At 38.3% G+C, this 12,045-nt stretch overlaps 1 long non-coding RNA gene across 1 annotated transcript; it reads left to right on the top strand.

Annotated features, from left to right (window-relative positions):
* Nucleotides 1–410: 410 nt before the first annotated feature.
* On the top strand, nt 411–9,532 carry LOC123847606 (uncharacterized). The gene is made up of 4 exons (XR_006791577.3): nt 411–537; nt 5,619–5,698; nt 7,775–7,922; nt 9,175–9,532. It is a non-coding gene; the product is annotated as an uncharacterized LOC123847606 (long non-coding RNA).
* The last annotated feature ends 2,513 nt before the right edge of the window (nt 9,533–12,045 follow it).

Genomic DNA, 12,045 nt, shown 5'->3' with positions numbered 1-12,045 from the left:
AGTCTAATTGTCACCTGCATGATGTTAGTAAATTATTTGAGATAGATTCCTAATTAGACATAATGATTTTATCCCCAAATGATTGTTGTTTAAACCACTTACTGTCACATTTATTGTTTTCTTCTACATGTTTCTTAATGCATTTCTATCACAGAGCTTTAATTGACTTCAAAGGAGCTCAGCATAAGGAGGAACTATGTGGGATACAAAGAAAGAGCTAGACTTGGCTTTCTATAAACATACCGTGTATTCTGTCTGAGTCACAGCCCTGTGTTGACTGTTTACCTTCCCTGTTGTCAGCACTATAGAGCTAACACCAACGACTTAGAAGTGAGTTACATGCTATTCTTAGGTTATTACAACCAGCTCTTGATAACTCAGGGACTCATTATGTACTCTGTGAACTGGTTTCTCTTCCCTACAGTAGCCTGGAATATGGCTTTGGGATGGAGCATCAGACTCTTTAAAACCAGAACTTTTATCACAATATCAAAGTGTGAATGAGAAGAATGAGAAAAGACCAAATTCAGACTGCAGGTATGATACTTACTTAACTCAGGTTAAAAGATTTGATCAATCTTCAGTGGACACAGAATTGTCTGACATCTGTAGAACTTTCTAACTTAAAATTCTTTAATATTATTAGAGAGGAAGCTTGAGCTTTTGGCTAAAGTGTTGACGGAGATAATTTTTAGTCAAGAAAAAAAAGGTATCTTGATTCTTGATGGAAGGATCTAACAATTAGAAGGGCTTCTGCTCCAGGGTGCCTGGGTAGCTCAGTTGGTTAAGCATCCAACTCTTGATTTCAGCTCAGGTCTTGATCTCAGGGTGATGAGGTCAAGCCCCACATTGGGTTCCATGCTGGGCATGGAGCCTACTTAAAATAAAAGGGGGGAGGCTTATATTCCTTATTCTTCTTTAATATATATATTTATTTAAATAATATAGAATATTACTAATCATCAGGGAAATGCAAATCAAAACCTCAATGGGATATCATTTCATACCTATTAGAATGATAATTAGCAAACACACAACAGGTAGCAGGTGTTGGCGAGGATGTGGAGAAAAGGGATCCCTTGTGCACCATTGGTGGGAGTGTAAGTTGGTGCAGCCACTATGGAAAAGAGTATGGGGGTTTCCCAAAAAACTAAAAATAGAGCTACCATATGATCCAACAATCCCACTCTTAGATATATATCCAAAAGAAATGAAATCACTATTTTGAAGAGGTATCTCCACTGCCCACATTTAGTACAGCACATAAGCCAAGACATGGAAACAACCCAAGGGTCCACTGATAGATAAATGGATAAAGAAAGTATGTAATGTGTATCAGTGTGTATATATCTATCTATATATAGATATATACCCACATGCATATATATATATATTATAAATACATGCAATGGAAGAAAATCCTATTTTGCAAATGACAACATGGAGGGACCTTGAGGTGCATTATGCTAAGTAGAATAAGTCAGACAGAAAAAGACAAATGCTGTATGATTTCATTTATTTGCAGAATCTAAAAAAGCTGAACTCAGAAATAGAGTAGAGTAGAACAGAAATAGAGTAGTTGCTAAAGGTGGGGGGAATGGGGGAAATGGGGAGATGTAGGTCAAAGGATACAAGCTTTCAGTTATAAGATGAATAAGGGGGGCGTCTGGGTGGCTCAGTCGTTAAGCGTCTGCCCTCGGCTCAGGTCATGATCCCAGGGTCCTGGGATCAAGCCCTGCATCCGACTCCCTGCTCCGCGGGGAGCCTGCTTCTCCCTCTCCCACTCCCCCTGCTTGTGTTCCCTCTCTCTCTCTGTCAAATAAATAAATAAAATCTTAAAAAAATAATAAGATGAATAAGGTCTGGAGCTCTAATAAACAGCATGGTTTTAAAAAATAAAATAAAAGAATACAGAATAAAAGAATAAGTATCAAATAATATGAGCATTATTGAGTATGGTTTAAGAGCCTGGCTTCTGGGTGGGTAGCAGTCTGTTTTAGAATCTTGGTATTTTTACTTACTACATATATAACTTGGTAAGTTATTTAATCTTTGACTGCCTCAATTTACTTGTCTCCAGAATGGTGGTGTTAGTGTTCCTCAATAGATTATCGTGAAAGTTAACTAAAATAAAGCAAAGACTACTTGCTTAGATGCTTTCTTCTTCTTCTTTTACCTAATATATATTTTCTTATTTGATGATACATTTTTTTCAGCCTTCAATTAGACACTAATTCCTCTAAGGTAACCTCCCATGACTTTGCCCCCCAAATCCAGGTTGCATGAACCTTCCACATGTATCTCAAGCCCCCTGTATTTCACCTACCATGTACCACCATATTGCAGATTTCTATGACTGTCATTCCTGATTGCACTGAGATCTTAATGAGAATGGGGTAATAGCATCTTGATTGATACTTAATAAAGGACTCCTTGTTTTCCTAGGGCTTAGAACACTGCCTAGAGCATAACAGTGCTAAAAAAAATATTTATACAGATTATTAAGAATTTTTTTTATCCACACTTATACAGTCAATTGATTTTTCCACCAAGGTGCTAAATCAATCCAAGGGGGCAAGAAAAGTCTTTTTGACAAGTCTTGCTGTAATAACTAGATATCCATATGGAAATAAAAATGAACTAGGATTCTTTCTTACTTCACACATGAAGATTAAGTCTAGATTCATTCTAGATCTAAATATAAAATGCAGAACCTGAAAACTTTTTGAATTGCTCTATTTAGTAGTCACTAATATATATGTCTATTTAAATTTTTAAAAAATCCAAAAATCAGTTCCTCAATCATACTAGGCAATTTTTTTGTCCCTCTCTCTCTCTTTTTTTTAACTGAAGCAAAGTTGACACAAAATGTTCATTAATTTCAGGTTACAACATAGTGATTTGACAAGTCTGCATGTTATGCCTGTGTTCACAAGTGTAGCTACCATCCATCCCCATACAATGCTATTACAATCCCATTGACTATATTTCCTATGCCGTATCTTATTCCCATGACTTATTCATTCCATAACTGGAAGCCTGGATCTCCCACTCCCCTTCACCCATTTTGCCCATCCTCTCACTTCCCTTTCCCCTGGTAACCATCTAGGCACATTTAAAGTGCTTATGAGCTAGATATGCCTAGAGACTACTGTATTGAATAGGGCAGCTATGGCAGAAAGTTCAATCATCCAAGAAAGTTCTATTAAGATCGTGCTATTCTAAAAGAAAACATGTGAAAATATCTTTAAGACCTTGGCATAGGTAAAGATTTTTTGGATAGAACACAAAAACACTAAATCATAAAAGAAAAAAAAATAATGCTTTAGACCTGTTCAAAATTTCTAAGTCTCAAAAGTCACCACTAAGAAAATGAATAGATAAGCCAAAGACTAGAAAAATATATTTATGATAGGGGCACCTGGGTGGCTCAGTCATTAAGCATCTGCCTTCAGCTCAGGTCATGGTCCCAGGGTCCTGGGATCGAGCCCTGCATCGGGCTCCCTGCTCCGCGGGAAGCCTGCTTCTCCCTCTCCCACTCCCCCTGCTTGTGTTCCCTCTCTTGCTGTGTCTCTCTCTGTCAAATAAATAAATAAAATCTTTAAAAAATTATATACATATATTTATGATACATATATCTGACAAAGAATTTGTATCTAGAATACACAAAAAATTTCAATCAAACCAGCAATACAAAAATGAGCAACTAAACAAAATAATGACTATTGAAAAGGCATTGCACAAAGAATATATGAATGAGGAATACATGAATGAAAAGAATATATGAATGAGGAATACATGAATGAAAAGGTACTCAATACCATTAGTTGTCAAAGAAATGAAAATTAAAACCACAAACCACAATGAGATACCATTTCGTGCTCATGAGAATGGCTAAAATTGAAAACACTGACAACACAATGTGTTGGCAATGATGTAGACCAACTAGATCTCTCCTATATTGCTGTGGGGGCAGGTTGTAAAATGGTGCAGCTACCACGGAGAATAGTTGGGCACTTTCTAATAAAGGCAAACACACATCTAACTTATGCCCCAGCAATTCCACTGCTCTGTATTTACTGACTGTTACAGCCATCTTTGTGATTGTCCTACACTGGAAACAGACTAACGTCCATCAACAGAAGAAAAGATAAACAATCTGTGGTGTATTTGTATGGTGGAAGGATACATACAATATCATGGCTGAACCTCAAAAGCATTTCAGGTGAAAACAGCCAGACACAAAAGTTTAAATACTATAAGGTTTAAATTATGTGAGGTTCAAGAACAAGCAAAATTAATCTATAGTGTCATAATTCAGAAAGTAGATGCTCTAGGAGCAGGGGAAGGGATGAATTGATTAGAAAGGGGACTAAGGAACTTTCTAGGGTGATAAAAACATTTCACATCTGGTTTTGGGTGGTGGTTACATGGATCTGTTGTCCGCATCAAAACTCATCAAACTGGGGTCAGGAGTGCAAAGAAAGACTCCAGATGGATATGAAAGAAGGACACAAATCAGGGTCTCAGGAGAATGAACCAGATAAAGGTTTAACTGCTGGAACATTTGAGCACATAGTTACCATAATCAGGGAAAGCTAGAGGAGGCACTAGTCAGAGAAGAACCAGCCCCAAACATGGCTTGATGTTAAACCACCCAAGGGTGGCCAAGGACAGAAAAGCCTCCCCACCTCACTACAAACAACTGGTTCTAGTATATGGCACAGGGATGGGGGTTATGGAGAGTGACTGTGCAAGCAAAGTGCTGGCCAGTTACAGTGGGATTTTAAGCTTAGATCCCACACTAAAATGGCCACAGTTACGCTAGAAGTCCCTGCCCCATTTAAGTAATAGTCCTCCTGATTGAGGGCTAAGTTATAAGTAGTGGTGAGGTTACTGTACGTCTTTCCAAAGTTTTTCATTTAAAACTGAGCTTCAGCATCTTCTCTTCTCCTCCTATCTTACCCTTTCCACTTCCATATCCCAACTTCTCCCTGACCTTATTCAAAGATACGAGTATTTCCTACAAATAGTTACAAAGACGGCAAAAAAATCTCACTGTTAAAGGTTGTTCAACAAGACCATAAAAAGCAAATTGGAGGCCAGAAATTGTATGAAGGGAGAGTGATATTTGTGGTGAGAGAAAAAACACAAAATCTAGATCTATGTTGAGCCAGATATTTTGGTGCAAGATATACATGGAGGAAATGAGAGATAGATGATAGATAGATAGATAGATGATAGATAGATAGATAGATAGATAGATAGATGATAGATAGATAGATAGATAGATGATAGATAGATAGATAGATAGATAGATAGATAGATAGATAGATAGATAGATATAGATGATAGATAGATAGATGATAGATAGATAGATAGATAGATAGATAGATAGATAGATAGATAGATAGATAGATAGATGTATCTATCTCTCATTGGTCTCATTTTCTACAATAAGAGATATAGATGTCTATATAAAACAGGCCAAAAAGATTTTTTTAAAAATGATAGTCAGAACCCTGGTGCCCAGAGCCTTAATCTATTTGCTTTCTTCCTTCTGTCCTTCCCTTCCTCCCTCTTCTCCTCCTTTTCCTTCTTCCTTTTCTTCTTCACAGTGGTGATCATAAATTAAGTCAAAGGCACAGTGGAAATGAGAGCTCAGGGAGAGAGGCACATTCATGAAATGCCAGAAGAAGTAAGTGATCGACATTTTCCTCTATAATTCAAGGAATTGCATTGTTACAAGCCATCATGTTTAGATACTGTACATAATGTGGTGTAAGGAGAGGAACGGTGGTAACAGAGTGGGCCTCCTTTTTCACACACCATTGCCATCCTGGAGCATCATGAAATAGCAGAAAACATTAACTTTGGAATCAAAACTAGCTTTAGTTATGTTATATGATTTGAACAGGCTATGCAACACCTTTTTTTTTTTTAAGATTTTATTTATTTATTTGACAGAGAGAGAGAGAGAGAGAAGGAACACAGCAGGGGCAGAGGGAGAGGGAGAAGCAGGCTCCCCGCTGAGCAGAGAGCCAGATGTGGGACTCGATCCCAGGATCCTGGGATTATGACCTGAGCCAAAGGCAGACTCTTAATGACTGAGCCACCCAGGCGCCCCTCAAAACTTTTTTAATCTCAGTTTCCTCATCTGACAAATGGAGATGTCAAGGAGTATTTCATAGGATTGTTTTGAGACCTGTGATTGCCCCTGATCTGATTGCCCCTGATCCAGTGAAGGTCAGTTCCCTTCCGTGTGCTGTACCTTTGGACAATTTATGCCTTCCAGTTCTCCCCAACATAACCATCGTTGTCCTCTTCAACAAAGATGCAGGACAAACGTAAGGTGACTCTTGGAAATAAAAATAAAAACACTTATGTTTATAAAGTACATCACAGTGTACAAGTGTTTTCACATGTGTAAATTAAGAGGATCTGGGGAAAGGAAATGAGTAAGCAGATGAAAGAGAACCCTTGGAACCTACTCATCTTCTGGGTAATCCACATATATGCTCACCCAGAATTTTCTACTTTTGTTTGCTTCAGCATTCAAGTGACTAGAGAGTTGCAAACATTTAAGATTTATTCACTGCTTTCAGTGAAATTATTTTATTAGTATAATGTATCATATATTGTTTCACTCATTCATTATTTAATGAATATTTATTTAATATAAATATATTTAAAAGCACCATGTGCCAGGTCCTTCTCTAGACATTGGAGATGAGCAGTGAACTCGACATAGGAGGTCCCCGCTCTTCTTGTAATGGAGGGACACAGACAATAAACAAGTATAAATAAAGGCAGTACTTTCAAATGTTGGTAAAACATTTGAAATGAGTTCGAGAGGGGTGGGGTGACCATGGCTACTGTATACTGAAAGGGTCTGGGAAGTTCTCTTTGGTATGCATTTGAGCATGGATGAATGATGAGGAAATAAGATTTAGGAGGACATTGTTCAAGGCAGAGGGAATAGCAAATGCAAAGCCCCTTGAGGCTAGAATCGTTTTCGGGCATAATATATTTCCCTAGGAGCCCTTAAGAACAATCATAAAGCAGGACTAATAATTGCATGGAATTGTGTCATCTGTGAAAAAGCAGAGTTACAGACATATCCAGCCACCCAGGTTCAACTGCATAGAAAGGTCTACGATCCATTTGGTATCCAAGTTAAATAATCCATGATCATGTCACATCCACAAGGAGAACCAGGCTCATGTATTCCCAGAAGAGATTTGGTGAATTACTTAATATAGTGAGTTGTATTAAATTTTATTCTTTGACTTTTCTGACCATTTGAGGAAGTGTCCAGGGGAATGTAGGGATGGGAGAGTTTGGATCACATACACTCCTCTGCTTTCACCCCTACCTTCCTACTCCACTCTCTACAGAGGCAGCTGTGACACCTCGCATGGACAAGGAAATGATGTATGCCTCCTACCACCCACTTAGAAATACTTTGGTGCCATTGGTCATAATTGTCCTTCTCTCATCTCCACCCCCATTTCTAGCTCCACCTACCCAGATGAGAACATAGAAACTCATTTGGAAAATGTGATCTAAGTGGTCCCCAAAGTTAACCTTGCTTATCCTTGGGTGGTTACATTAAGGGTGATTTTTTTTCCTTGTCCACTTCTGTGTTCAATTGTTTTTTGCAACAAATATAAAAAGTTATAGTTTTAAAAAAAATTTAAATATATTGTCTCAAAAATATATATGTTGTCTCATAAAACTACTTAATATCAGAAAATGGCCTTTATTTTTCCAGGGACTACAGTGGGTCTCCAGCCATTACATGCTGAAGGAGAGGCATTAATTACCCGAGATACCTGAGCAGCCTTGTTTTCCACAGGCGTACCCCTCTTGGGGCAAACAGAAGCAGTGAAAATCTTTACTCATCAGAGAGATAAATGACGGTGGGTGGATAAGAGTACCTACTTCATTTTCTTTATCTTAAGCATTCTTCAGAGAACTATTTTCAGTAGCAAAGATGTCAGAATGCATTTAAAATAAGTTTGGTTCCATAACAAATGTTAAGGACATCTCTCGAACAAAGGGAATTAAGCTTACTGGGTGTAGCATGAGCTGGGGATAAGATAAACAGTTTGGAAAAGGATGTGATATCACTCAACTCTTTAGGAAAGCATTTCTGTGCTGAGAGCTGCAGGCAGAGGAAATGGGAAGGCGGGGAGAACATGGACTGCTTCCAGAGGAGGCGATGGGTCATGGAGAATGAAATGAGTCAACAGGTAGCAGAGGGCGTGCAGTGAGGGGTTGGGGAAGAGGGAGGAAAGGAAGCAGTGGGGCCTTTGAATGACCTCCCTCCCACACCCATGTACACACACCAGGCTCCTGGGGTACATGAACAGTCCTCAGTGTCCTGAGAGTGACTGGGTTCCCCCAGCAACCAAATCGCTGCCAGAAACTAGCTTGGCTCTGGGGGAGGGTCTGACACACCACAGTTCGTGGGGTGATGAAAGTAGAAGAATCATTGCAATAGAAGAGCTTTGTGCATTGTTGGCATTGCAGTCTTCTATTTAGAAAGGTTGGGAAGGAAATGAAAAATCTTTTTTTTCTAGATAGTGCAAAGATTTTGAAAGAGTGGACAGTGCAGCTGGGGCATCAGGGGCTCAGAGGAGCAGGTATTTACCAAGTAGTTCAGAAGCACTGAAGATTTTAATGATTAATGTGACTGTATAAATGTATGTCAGATGAATATAAATTCTGATGACATTAGAACAGTGCCCAAATGCTCCCTCCCTCATGAACGTGAATCAATGGTTGCAGCATTTTTTTTTTATGTTTTAAGTTTAATCAACGAATCTGAGCATGCTTCCTTGATCAGTCATCAGACATTAATGTTGATAATAGAAAAAATTTTGAAACTTTCTTTACGGCTCCAGATCTATCTCCAAAATTGAATTATTATCAGAAGGATTTTATAGGTCCAAATCTAGATTTCATTCATGTATGGAAACAATGTTTTAATGTATACATGCATTTGGAATATCTCAGGACCTGGAAGAACTCATTTAGCACAGCCTTTCCAAGCATGTTTTTTAAAAGGTAATCAGAAGAGCAAATAAACAGTGCTGATCATAAATTGTTAAAAAAAAAAAAGTACTAATAAGAAAGATTGATTTTGTTTCTTCCATTGATGAAAACAAGAGAAGAGACTATCTCGTATTCAGCTGAATTCCGCCAGCATGTCTAGATGGAGTGGCTGTCCGCCAAACTGTCCAAAAGAGAGCAAGCCTGGGAAGTCGCTCTCCAGCACTGAGGTGGACTGCTCCTACAAGCCTGCTGCTGATTAAGAGCCACATGTTCCAAGGGCAACAAGAACTTGTGATTCTGAGAAATAAGACTGACTCTGTCCAGTTGGGTGGCTCAGAATTTCCTTGGTTGTGGAAGGAATAAAAAAAAAAATGAGAAACTTGGAGACTTTGGGGCAGAATTCAGTCTTCTCTTCATGTGTTTTTTCCCGAAATAGGATGATTTAAAAAAAAAAAATCTATTGCCCAGTAGATGGATGGATAGATAGATAGATGATGATGATAGATAGATGATAGATAGATAGATAGATAGATAGATAGATAGATAGATAGATAGATAATTTTTAAAAATCAGGCTTGGGTCACCAGTGAGTGGTATGACTGTAATCTTTGTATTCTTCTATTTCAACCAACTCATTAATTCTTATTTTTCTGCTTCCTCCTTCCTTCTTCTTTATTTCAATCTCCTCCCCTGCCCTCCCTTCCCCTCTTTCTCCTCACTTTCTTCCTCTCAATATCTCTTCCTCTGCTCCCTCTTCCTCCCTCCATCCCTTCCTCATCCCTCCTTCCTTCCCTTTCTGCTCTAGCTCCAGTCCCACAACCTTCCTTAATCTTTTCCCTCCCCTTTCAGTGCTTCAGCACATATAACCAAGCACCGTGTGGGAAATTTCTCGGAGGGAGTTTTGTGGGGATAGGAGATAAGGGTGTACAAGAAAGATTTATCATGTGAATACTGTAAAAGGTTCAAAGTGGTGAAATATTCAGTTTTTTATAGTTGAGATCACAGAACGAAGCACATAAAATCACTTTAGATATATAAATGATTTTAGTATGTAAAAGCACTAAAACAAAGTATATTAAAATCACTTCTTGAAGAGAAGAAATGTAGAGAAAGTTGGTGGCACTGAGTTAGTTGTTTTAAGGTACCCCCGAGGTCTCTCTATATCATCTGTGTGAGGTATTTTAATTTTCGGGTGGTCACATATGTGGGAGGAACATCATTTCTGTGAACCTCTACTTCTGTGCCTCAAACTAACATGTACACCTGATATTTTTTTCCAAGTTCTTTTTTTCAATCATATCTTGTTCATAATATTTACTTTCCCATCAATAAAAATTCTTTGAATTTATGTAGGTAACCCTTGATAGCCCAAAGATCTTAAAGTTCTTTTTGGGAATTTCTTCCTTGGTGCTTAGGCACTTATAATTAAACAAATGGAAACCATTTAACTTCATACGCCTTTATAGTAATTGAATCTCATGTAACCACATGAAACAAATTAACGGACAAAATTAAAATATGACCTTGGTCTTTCTCCAATTCATGTTCTATCTTTTTGACACTGCTTCTTCTGAAGCAAACCAAACATGTTTGGAAACCAAGTAAAAAGACTTTGATTTCACTGTCACACTCCCATAGCTTCTAGAGTGATCTTTCATGAGACTGACGCGCTACCTACTGCGCTAACGAGGCACCTTAGAGCGATCTTCTAAATCATAAGTGGGATTATGTCATTCCCATGACCAGGAGTTCTTTCCATAGGAGGAAAAACCAAAACCCAAACTCCCAACCTGCCTGCCTGTACTAGGGTGGTTACCCTACCCTTTGGTTTATACCTAATTGTTTTAAAGTAATTATTAAGAATGCATTCTTTTACTCTCAGAAAGATTTTTTGACAATCAGTTAGGTAGGTGGTACTCAGTTATGACCCACTTCTTTGCCCCTTCTACTCTTTCTCTCTATTTTAGTTAACACTGGCCATCTAAAGATAAAGACAAAAATAAGGTTTCACCAGGAAGCTAAACTCTTTTGCACCTTAGGGTCACTGCCCAAATCCTCCCTCCTCCTGCCTGAAATGCATTTCTCCTTCCTCATGTGGTTAACACTTAGGCATCTTTCAAATCTGCTTCTGCCCACCCCTCCCCCGTCAGTTTCTTTCATTATACTGTTCATTGCATGTGCCATGATTTGTAATGCTATGTATGCGTATGCATTTCTTTCTTTAATATTTGCCTTCCCCAAAGGACTCTGAAGCCAGGGCAAGGGCAGGACGGGCATTCAGTTGGTTCTCACTACCATGGCCTGTAAGAGTTGCTATGGATCTGGTTTTCTCGCCGCGCATACCCCATGCCTACCAGTGTCTGGAACAGAGTAGGCGCTCGATATATTTGTTCAATAAATACAAGAAGGACAGTTACAGCATGGCCTCAGGAAATCAATTTTCATGAATTCAATTAAAATCAGCCTTTATTGAATTCTTACTCTGTGGGAGGCATGAATAGGTTGATTCAGGAACTGTCAGCAACAGAATCTAGTGCTTAATAGAAAGGCTGAATCTCAGGTCCTAGCCTACCAAATCACAAATTGTTGTTTAACAAGATACCTGGGCTATCCTAAATGTATATTAAAGTCTAAATGCACTAACTGAGTACACATTTATGTAACAAAACTGGAAAAATAAGAAGCCAAATGACTATTTATATTCTTCTCACTTTTAAGTAACCTTCATGACTTACCAAATGGACCAACTCCTATTTTAAATAAGAGTGAAATTTTTGCTAATTATTCTAAACTTCTTAAATGGTATCTCTCAACTTTCATGTAAATCTCATAACAAAATACATAATTCTGTTAGAAAGTTTCTGGGTGTCCTGTCTTGGCATGTTGTCCTAATCTAAGCAAGAATAATCAGATATGGGATCTAATCTAAAATAAGCACAAAGGTACACAGAGTTTTGAAATTTTAGAACGGTTTTAACGTAAGTA

This window comes from Mirounga angustirostris, unplaced genomic scaffold (genome assembly GCF_029215605.1).
Source record: "Mirounga angustirostris isolate CCGP_5_RB_7025 unplaced genomic scaffold, mMirAng1.0.hap1 SCAF_2, whole genome shotgun sequence".
NCBI lineage: Eukaryota > Metazoa > Chordata > Mammalia > Carnivora > Phocidae > Mirounga > Mirounga angustirostris.
The sequence above is the reverse complement of the archived record's forward strand: the minus strand, read 5'-3'. Positions and strand labels throughout refer to the sequence as shown.